Genomic DNA, 10,000 nt, shown 5'->3' with positions numbered 1-10,000 from the left:
TCGTACGTCGTAAACCGTCATTCATTAACGATTTTCCGTGAGAGACGAAAACTTGGGGATGGTCAAGGCACTGGCGGTAGTAATGCCAGCCGGACGATGGTCATTTCGTACGGGGACCGGTTGATGAGAGAACCGGGAGTCAGTAGCGAGTGCCTTAAATGATGCCAGAGCCGTCCCTCTTGCTGTCGCTGTGCTTTAGCTACTAAAAAGCCAGCGTCTAGCGTCCGGGAATAGTGATTTCTGGTAAATATACGCCGCTTCTCTGCTTCTCCGGAAAGGGAGCTGTTGTGGGTGCCGTTGCTAATTACAAAAACATTATACCGGATTTAACAAGATTTCTTTTTACACTTTTAGGGCCAGCCAGCTAACCAGGAAACCCGGCAGGGCCCCGGGACCCGTGCACAAGACACCAGACATCCTTGCGGCATCGTCGTCGTACTTGGCGCGTGGCGCCTCCATTGGTGGAAACCATTTATCGGCTGTAAACTCCGGGCTACCGGGGGAACATAACCTCAAAAGTTGCGCCCGACGACGAGTTTCGGGGCTCCTCAGCGTGTGCGCAATCAGACACCGAAAACGATCCGCCAGCTGCACCAGAAAGAGAGAGAGAGAGGTTTAGCCAGAAGCCAAGAAAAGGCGAGCAGTGGCAGCGTCGAGAACTGGCCGGAAGTCGGTTCACTTTGTCGGTTTTGCTTCCGTCCGCCCCGGTGGGGATGAGGTCGTAGTGTTGTGGCGGCCATTTGCCAGAAGAGGCTTCACACTATAGCCTCAGTGCCACCGGTATTTCCATCTTGTTCGTGTAATTAATATAAATTGCACTAGCGGATGCCGCTTCCGGGGAAAGGGCCATAATGTCAGGGGCCTGTCGGGGGCAGTGCTGCGGGAAAACTTGGTAAAACAAAACTCGAACCTCTACGGCAGAGAGTCTCGTTGTAGTTAGTTGGACGTTCTGGTCGTTCCTAGTAACACTCAGCAGTTATTTTTTGATGAAGCCGGGACTGGTATTCGGAAAGGAATTCGTTAGTTGAATGATGAATGGATTGCAGGATTTGTTAGCACAGTGGATTCATGTAATGCGAGATCCACGAAGATGTTCTTTTTAATGAAACGAACACTCATCGAGTAAGGTAAAGATTCGCTGGATTGGAACAGATATTCACTCTTCAGGCGATGTATTTGGTGTATGAATTAGTTTTAGTAGTCACAAAAATCGACATATTTAACTAAAATCGAATTTAAAGCACAATAGCAACTCCATCCATCGGTGCACGTACCTGTAATTACTGTTATTACATGTTTGTCCTTTAAACAATTCACAAACAATTGCCTTTTTATGCTGCAATTCTTCGTACAACAGATCGTTCTTGCACACTGAATCGCCGGCTTTGTGCTGCTACATACCCTTTGTGACTATTCGTTTTGCCTCATAAAACGACTTTGTTTCACCAAAGAAAAGGGATCAAATCACAGGGATTTGCATTTTGCTCTCCGCACATCGTCATCGACTGCATATGGTAGGTGGTCATAGTGTTTTTTTTTCCTCTTTCGCCAAACTTTCTCTCCCCAAAACACCTACAACCACTCCCACATTCTGTGCCATCTTGAGCCACGTGCTGGCTCGAAAGCGTCGGAAGAGGGTTATTATAACTTTCGTCTTAACCTTGCACTGACGGCTGGAGCACCGGAACAAGCCCGGAACCATCTTCCGGGGGCCCATTTCGTGTCTGTACGCATCGGGCATCCCTATCGCTGCTCTCGTACCGCGTACGAGGCCAGGCCGGGAGGGCCAAGCGTTTTTAGTGCCTTGTACCAAGCGCCAAGCGTCGGACGGACGTCTTCCCGAAAGTTTGTGTGCAAGGCTAGCTTAAACTTTGTAATGGATACGTGGCATGTGCGGTAAATGTGTGATTTGAATTAGAAACCATAATTAATTTGGCATCAGACCTCGCTCGGTGAGTGTGGTGTGTAGTGTGTGCTGTCGGGACTCGGGGCGCGTGTTGATTTAGTTGAGGTGAAAGAAATTAAAAGTCGCTCGGCGTGCCTAGTCGCAGCGGATCGGCACCAGACGGCAGCTGACGGACGAAACGTGAAAGTATTTCGTCCTGCGGTGCTGCTCACATGCGAGATCCTGTTTGGAGGAAAATGGAAATGAACCAACTTTCAAGCTGAAGCGTCGTGCGGTTCTTTAGTAATAAACTACCGCATTGCTGGCAGCATTTTGCACGGCGATGGTGGATCGACCGTATTGCAAGTAAATACCATCATCACACGAGATCCCACGTCCTGTTAATATTAATGCGTTTACGCTGCAGCGTTGTTTATATAAATAGTTTAAGGCGCTTCTTTATGCAGTCCGGCGATACGCGATGGCGATCGATAAATAAATATAAATCGAAACGAAACCAGGGCTGCTGCAGGGCTGGTTGCCCTTTTCCCAGCCAGCCAGATACCTAGCACGGTGGATTACAGCCTCCGGTGAGGTCAACTGGGGAGGGTGGAAGGAGAAAACCACGAGCCTGATTATTATTGTTGACCATCGTATTTAAACTCAATCAGCGTGCGCGCGACGGCTGCCGGTGAGCTATTTTTATTTCGTCATCATTCAACCCGTAGCATAAAATGCATAAAATATGCACTCATTAACGGCGTGCCGGACGGGCGAGTAAAGTGATAGCCAGACCATTCGGTACGGGAGCTCGGAGCTGGTCGCCAATGTGTGCCGATTAACGGGGACACCGGTGAACCAACTGGTGAACCAAGTGTTAGGCTTATTATATTTCATTTATGTGCCGCGTGCTTTCATAATGGGACCAACCGGTGACGGTGCCGGCATTGCGGTGCAAACAGGACCATCATCCGGGACAGCGGGTTGGGTTGGTGGATTAATTGTGCTCGGGATCGGATCAAAAGAATCCGGTGAACGATTGTTTGTGGCGCGAATGCTGGTGCTGGTAGTGCTACTGATGTTGTGGTTCGGTACGCGGTCGGGTTCAGTTGAGTAGATCATCGAATTCTGCACATTTCTGGGGTGCCTCTTCGCGGCAACATAATTTATTTGTTAATGAACCAGTTAAGCCACTTGATAAGCGGTTGAAGATGAGTGGGTGAATAGTATTAAATAAATCGCAATATGTAACATGCGCCATTCATAAGCTAGATTATGGGTTAATACGCCACACATGATTCTAAATATCATTCGAACTAGCTTATGATTTTTATGATAACACTCCACATGCATAATGGCCATTTATCGTGCATCACATATGAGGGCAGCAGGATTCAGGATCCAGCCCGGAGCCATTGTGAGCCCTCGAATCTCCTTCAATTCACGCCACATTATGCGGACGCCATATGAAGGTTAGGCAAACGAAACATTGTGTCCGTGTGCGCATGGGGTGTTGTGCAAATGGCACTGAAGAGGAAATCCATTATTGCACCGTGAATGTGCAATCCCGGTCGTTCCGGATTGATTTGATTTTTATGCCATTTTATGCAGGATACCATCATCGATAGGTACGAGTGCAGATGTGGCTAAAAAATAAATAAACTCTCAACAAGGAACAAAAAATGCACTCCACATCTCATGTGCCATGTGGACGAGGGCATTGGCAAGCGTCAATGGCGTTTCCCTGGCACTTTGAATGATCGAAAATCTGACACCGGACGGAGCGACGGAGTGCGCACTCGAGTTCGAGCTGCACTTTCGAACGCATATCCATCACCGCATCGTCGCTGTTTGGCATTTTGTCAAAAGCTCGCTCTCCATTTCTCGGATGTACCGGCTAAGAAAAGGGCCCCCGGGATGGGAAATAACATTGTATCGAGCATAATCTATCGCTAGGACGAAGGACAAGCAATAATGGTAGAAGATGGTTTTTTGTGCTCTGATGCTTTTTCATTCTGCGTGCTCCTTCCTGCTGGTTCCCTCTTCAAAGCGGTTGTTCTTTAGCAAAACTTACTGCAGCATATCGGATGGCAATCTCATTAAACTGATTAAACTTTCCGATGCAACGGTGAGAGTCGACTGCATCGAGAATCGTTTCACCGCGCTCGGTGTATGGTTACATCATTCAAAGGATTTCTAAGCAGCAGCTCGCTTATGCTACATGCTGTATCCGTGGTGCTCTTTGTTTCGTGTGCTAGCTAGCACACAATCAGACAAGCCACCACTAAGTATCCCATGATAGCACACTCTCTGCTTGTTCGTTACTGAAGATCCGCTTGAAGAGCTGCATCGCTTCTGCAGATCATAGAGCCAACCTCACTCGTGAATCGTGCCTGAAGAATGATTTATTTCGACAGTCTTAGCGGAAAGGTGAAACAGAAAGGATTTTTATGTTTCGCTCAAATGCATAACGTTTCAACCCCCCCCCCCCCCCCCCCCCCGGGGGTTCTGCATCACCTTATGCTAAGTAGCTAATCTTATCAGAACCGGTTCGCTAGACAGGGTTAGTATGAGGGCGAGGATTTGGCGAACCTTCACAAGGTAAGCAGGACCACTGGATGACAGAATAGGATTTGCCCTTCTTACGCTATCTCTGTACTTACCGAACACGTGTACGAGATTGTAATTTAACTGACAAAATGGAGGGAAATTCTCTGCACCACAATAAATGGGTCGCAAACGCTTCCAACCCAGCCACACTCCAGCAGTAAAACGTGGAATATTTAAAACTAATTTGATTGCCTGATATCGAATGCATACAAATAAACAAATAGCGATCGTTCGTCTGTAAATTGTCGAAATTCATAATCGTATTTACGCATCCTCGGCATCCCAGATCCCATCCCCATTTCCAGTCGTCGTACGTGAGCTTCCTCAGACGGATCCGAATCGGAGAAACAAATTGCACGAATTGGCTCTTCAATAATCGTTCGTCAATGTTTGGGAGGGGCGCAGGAGAATGGGCGGTTACGTTTAATATATTCCAGCAGCACATTCCAATATGAATTACCCGTCAAGATGCCTACCAGCAAGTGTGCCTCGGGGAGAGTGCACACAACAACGGATGAATGTGTCTAACGAGATTCTCGTCTGTGCAGAAGTGGAGTGAAGGAGAAGTTCCTTTTCGTGGCTCGTGGCACACAGGCGTTGGTTCCGTTTTCTTGAAGGGTGCGTGAGGGTTGAATGTTTCGGTTTTGACACTGCTTTCGGCCAGCTACCAGCTTCCCAGCCAGTCAGCCAGCCAATTCGCCTCGAAAATCCTCCACGGTACCATATATCTCTGCGAGTAACATGCTCCATCCGATTGCCACCGTACCATCACACCCATCGATCGCTCTACCGCACCACCATTGCTATTCAGGGCGTCTGAACATTTCCAAGAGCCCGTTTGTTTGTCGTTTCCATGGGAAGATGTGAGTCGATAGAACTGCTTTTGCTTTGCTGTCTCGTTTGATGTTGATGCCATTTTGGCTTTCGCAAAAGGTTAGTTTTGTTCAACGTAGGTCCACAACGACGAGGAACAGGGAATTGTTTGATAATTTTGTTGTTCACTGTCATTGCACTACATTACACACGTTGCAGAACCAGTCACCGGGATTGCCTCGTTCTTCTAGGATTCCTTTGCTGCCCAAGGAATCGACGCAATCGAGTTCGAGGTAAAGCATACCTTGAGGAGTGTTATTTATTGAGCAAACCTGTGGTATGTAGTACACAAATGTACACTTCATTGAGGTAATTAGATTGCAAGAAGTACCCAGTGCGCTTGCAAATGGCCCCAACCAAAATGGATGTTTCCAAAAACACGACGATCGAAAGTTTAACAAATAGGGGCCGCGCCACCACGCTAAGTGGCTTTTAAATGATGCCACACCGCACCACCGCACTCATAAAAACACTAACTTTAATGGTACTTTCACAGCAAAAGAAAAGCCAACCATCCGAACCGTCGAACGCGCAACGCACAAGGGGAAACTTCCTCGCGAGTGTTGAACGTATGATGATCCTGCTTGTTAAGACATTATTCCCCCGCTGCCCCAAGGATTCCAGGGAGCCACCGGAAACCTCCCAGTAATCTGAAGCAGCACCGAACAGCGCAGAACAGCGGAGAGCAGAGTGATTAACCGTTTCGTGGCAAATTATCGCGAACAGCATTTTTCCGGCATCTCTCACGTTCCCGGTGGCCATGAATGATTTATAAGAAATACTTTAACCCACTCGCAATCTCTTGAGCCTTCCGCCGGGCTCCCTCCGTTTCCGCCGCTCGCACCGTTTTAATGAGCATCTAACGCTCGCCTCTCTAAAAGGGATGGATCGCGCGTCAGCGAACCGGCGGAGGGAACGGACCGTCCTTCCCGTTTTCTCCTCATCGACGCTAACATCCTCATCACAACGGCCAACGTCTTCCTCCTCGCCACGACATGCACGCGTTCGCGTCTTCGCACGAACAGGTTTAAAAAGCCTGCTCTACACGATGATGAAAGGGAATTGCCGCTCACCGTCTGGACCTTTAATTAAAAGATGCTAGATAAGGCTCGGTCTGGTTGCTGGAGGGAAGCCAACGAGACTAGGAAAGGCAACCAGGACCTCGTCTCGTCTGCCGTTTCGCTCTCTAGCTTTCAAGCGGTGCACGATCAAAATGGTTTGCCAACGCCCACGTGGTGCGTATGGCAGTACACGGTTGAACGGTACACTGGGCTACCGTTGGCTTCACATATGAAACCGAGCCCACACCGTAGCGTACCGTGCCGTGCCATGCGTGTGTCTCGGTTATGTTGCTTTTTGCATGCTTCACCAAATTGCTACGTTGGCCGCTCGCTAGTGGAGCACACATTTTACATTAAATGGATTGAAGCATTTGAAAGAAACCACTTGAGTCAGCAGCCCTTCATCTTTCTGCTCTTACATGTGTGTTTGCGAGTGTGTCTGTGCGTTGAGGTCCGCCACTAGGGGAAGCACTAGAAACAGAAAAAAGAAAAAAAATGTAACAGTTTGCGATACAGTGGACCATGGACCAGGCCAGGCCAAGGGTCATTAAAAGTTAGTCATATAGGAGCGTTCTCTGGCTACCAGACACTGATTGGGGGGGCTCACAGGGTACGACACGTGCGTCACGTGTGGACAGAGGGTTGCGGTAATGGTGCGTGGTGCGTCATCAAATCGTCGTCCATTTAATGTTGCGATGAGATGAAAGAGACTGTTCATAATTTTTGTCCTTCTCCCTCCCCCACGACTGCCAGCCAGTTAAGCTTGAAGAAGAGTCGTTGATTGTTGAAGTTGCTAAAGGATCCATCCAGAACCGCCACCCTAAAAGTGTAGCGCAGTTGCTCAAACAATGGTCATTGGTACACCAAGGATTTTCCCTTTTCTCCCTCCATAAATCGAAGCAAATGTACCTGACTTCCTGTTCCTTCGTTCGTTGTTCGTTCTATTGTTTACCCTCGCCCACACCCACACAAACACCCCCGTGAAAGCAACGTTTTGACGTTTGATTTTAAAACTTTTGAAATGCTTCGAGCTCCAAAAGATAATGGAACCCAGGGCGGTAATTTTCGCTCTCCGGCTGTCCGGCCCTTAAAATGGCGAACTTTACGCTGTCTGCAGTCGTCGCGGGACGGTAAAGTTTCGCATTATCTGCACGATAAATAACTTAATTTTATCTCGCCTCCCTACTAGCCATCCTTTCTTTTCCGTTTTTTGTGGTGGTGGTGGCGATGGCCGTTCGGAGAGTTCATTCGTTATTGTGTAACCGTTGTTCGTATAACTGGCCACCGCCACCGGTAACCTGCTCCGGTGATGGGTTGGGATGCATAATTTGAAAATTTTAGGACCTGCTAGCATTTAGCGACAGCCCTTCGCTCGGCGGTGTAGTAAAGCGTGTAACAAACAAATTTCACGTCCCTCCTTGGGGGCAGCGTTAGGGATTTCAACACTTAATTCTTGTTAGCTTGTTAAAAGATAGCAAGATTGACCCTCTTTCCTAGAGTTGTGGTTAGTGAAGCGAATGTCAAAGATAGATTGATGGTTTGTTTTACAGGAAGGGAGAGTAACTGGGTAGAAAATATGAGCTCGATCAGTGATAAGAAAACACGATCGATCAGAACGAGAAGTTAATACAACTATCTCGAGGGCGGGGAGGAGGAAAAAACCGAGATCCTATTGATGAAAGTATCCCATATGGGTAGCCGTCAATTCGGATGGAGCCAATTCACAATGCCCTGTCGGAGAAAAGGGGCCGTCGAGTGAAAAGTGGACGAGTGGTCCCTACAAATGGATGATTATCTCTGCCTCGATGGCCCCCAAGTCGATCCGTCCAATCGATTTAGTTTCAAAAGCGTAAAGAAGATTTGAGTTTTCGGCCAGCCAGCCCATCACTTACACAGACACCAGGATATCCCCGGCCTGGAGGCTGAGAAAAGATGCTGCCATCTACAGCCGACTGGCCAAGCCTGGCCGACCATGGTATTCGGCCCTAGATTGGATATTGATGAATCAAGAACGTAGTACATTGTGTCGAGCGGAACGATGTTTCGGTCGAAAGCGAATGCTTCCAGCGGCTTTCCGTGTTCAATGCAACCGAACCGGGCACCGTACCGTGGAATTGAGCGATCCTAGGGCATAACGGACCCGCATTAGTCCGCTTCGTGAGAGCGGTAAACGGTCACACCAGCGGCCCATCAACTGCCCAAATCACACTTCTAATGAATGAATCAATTTGGATCGGGCAAGCACGGTTGCCCATCTCCTTGCATCTCCTGCCAGCCAGAAAGAGGCAACACGAAACACCAACCGGAAAACCATTTCCAAACCATTCCCTAAGCGGAAGGGCGAATTCGGCGGAACAAACAAGGAATCAATTTGCGTTTTTCAGTCGCAGTTCCAGTAGCAGCAGCACTCGTGATTGCTTGGCCATTGCCTTAATTGAATCATGATTTCCTGCGAACGGGTCGAACGGGTGCGTCCTTTTTCTTTTTTTTTCTTTTTGTGAACATTCAACCGGAAATGGGCGATCATGGTGGTGGTTCACTTGGTAGTTCAATTTTATTTGTAACAACGCCTGCCGGAACCGGATAAGACAGTTTACAAATGGGCCAGACCGCATCGTAATGGACCGTTCTACTGGCAGCGACAGTGAGGAGATAGCAATTTCAAACCACAAACGGACTGATAATTACTTGCAGGAGTTTTACGGAAGGATTGTGAGGAGAAGATCGAGTGTTGTTTTCGAGATGCGAGACGTTTCCATTCCCCTTTTGGGTGAGATAATTTTCTTAAAATTCTTCTTTGTATTTCCTGCGGTTCTTGGAGTGTGAAGAGGCACAAAATTGGATGGAGTATTCACCAAAATTGAGAGAATGTGGTTGAACAGGTGCATCGGATGAACAGCGTCGGCTACAAGTTTCTCTGTAAAATTGGGAGCTCGTTGTGTTAATGATTGGCAAACCGAAAAGTTAAAGGGAATAAAGTTTATAGCATTGTTCAATATTGCAATAAACATGAATTGTGAGCAACAGGGCGATTCCAGCAGATGATTTTTGTTCCCAGACCTTTTGAATATTAGCCAGCACCAGACAACAAAACTGATGAAAAATGTAAATACCTTCGTTTGATTACCCTTTCAAATAATGGTGAAATGTGTTTCTAACTTCAATAACACGAAGGCGTACCTGTCTGCTCATTAAAGCAATTCGTCTTTCACTGACACTGACGATACGCCTCGGTGCATCAAGGGCAACAGGAGTAGCAGCAACAGCAGCAAGCCTCCTCGACACCGACACCCTGTCTTGCGAAATTGAAACAGAAAGTTTTTCATGTTCTACGCCGGCTTTGCAAGATCATTCCCGGTTCAGAAGCACGGAGGAGGGGCGCAGCCATTTGCTTATGCATACACAAAGCAACTGAAGCGTTGAAAGTCAAAGTTTGGCCACGACACCGTCACAATATTCGTTTCGTTTCGGTTGGGAACATTTAAACCGTTTGAAATTCCAAATTTGATCTGCTTAAACGGGAACTCCGTCGTTGGGCCGAGAACTGATCAGTCGTGCGACCTCCGCCTCG

Source organism: Anopheles aquasalis, chromosome 2 (genome assembly GCF_943734665.1).
Source record: "Anopheles aquasalis chromosome 2, idAnoAquaMG_Q_19, whole genome shotgun sequence".
NCBI lineage: Eukaryota > Metazoa > Arthropoda > Insecta > Diptera > Culicidae > Anopheles > Anopheles aquasalis.
Note: the sequence above shows the minus strand (reverse complement) of the source record.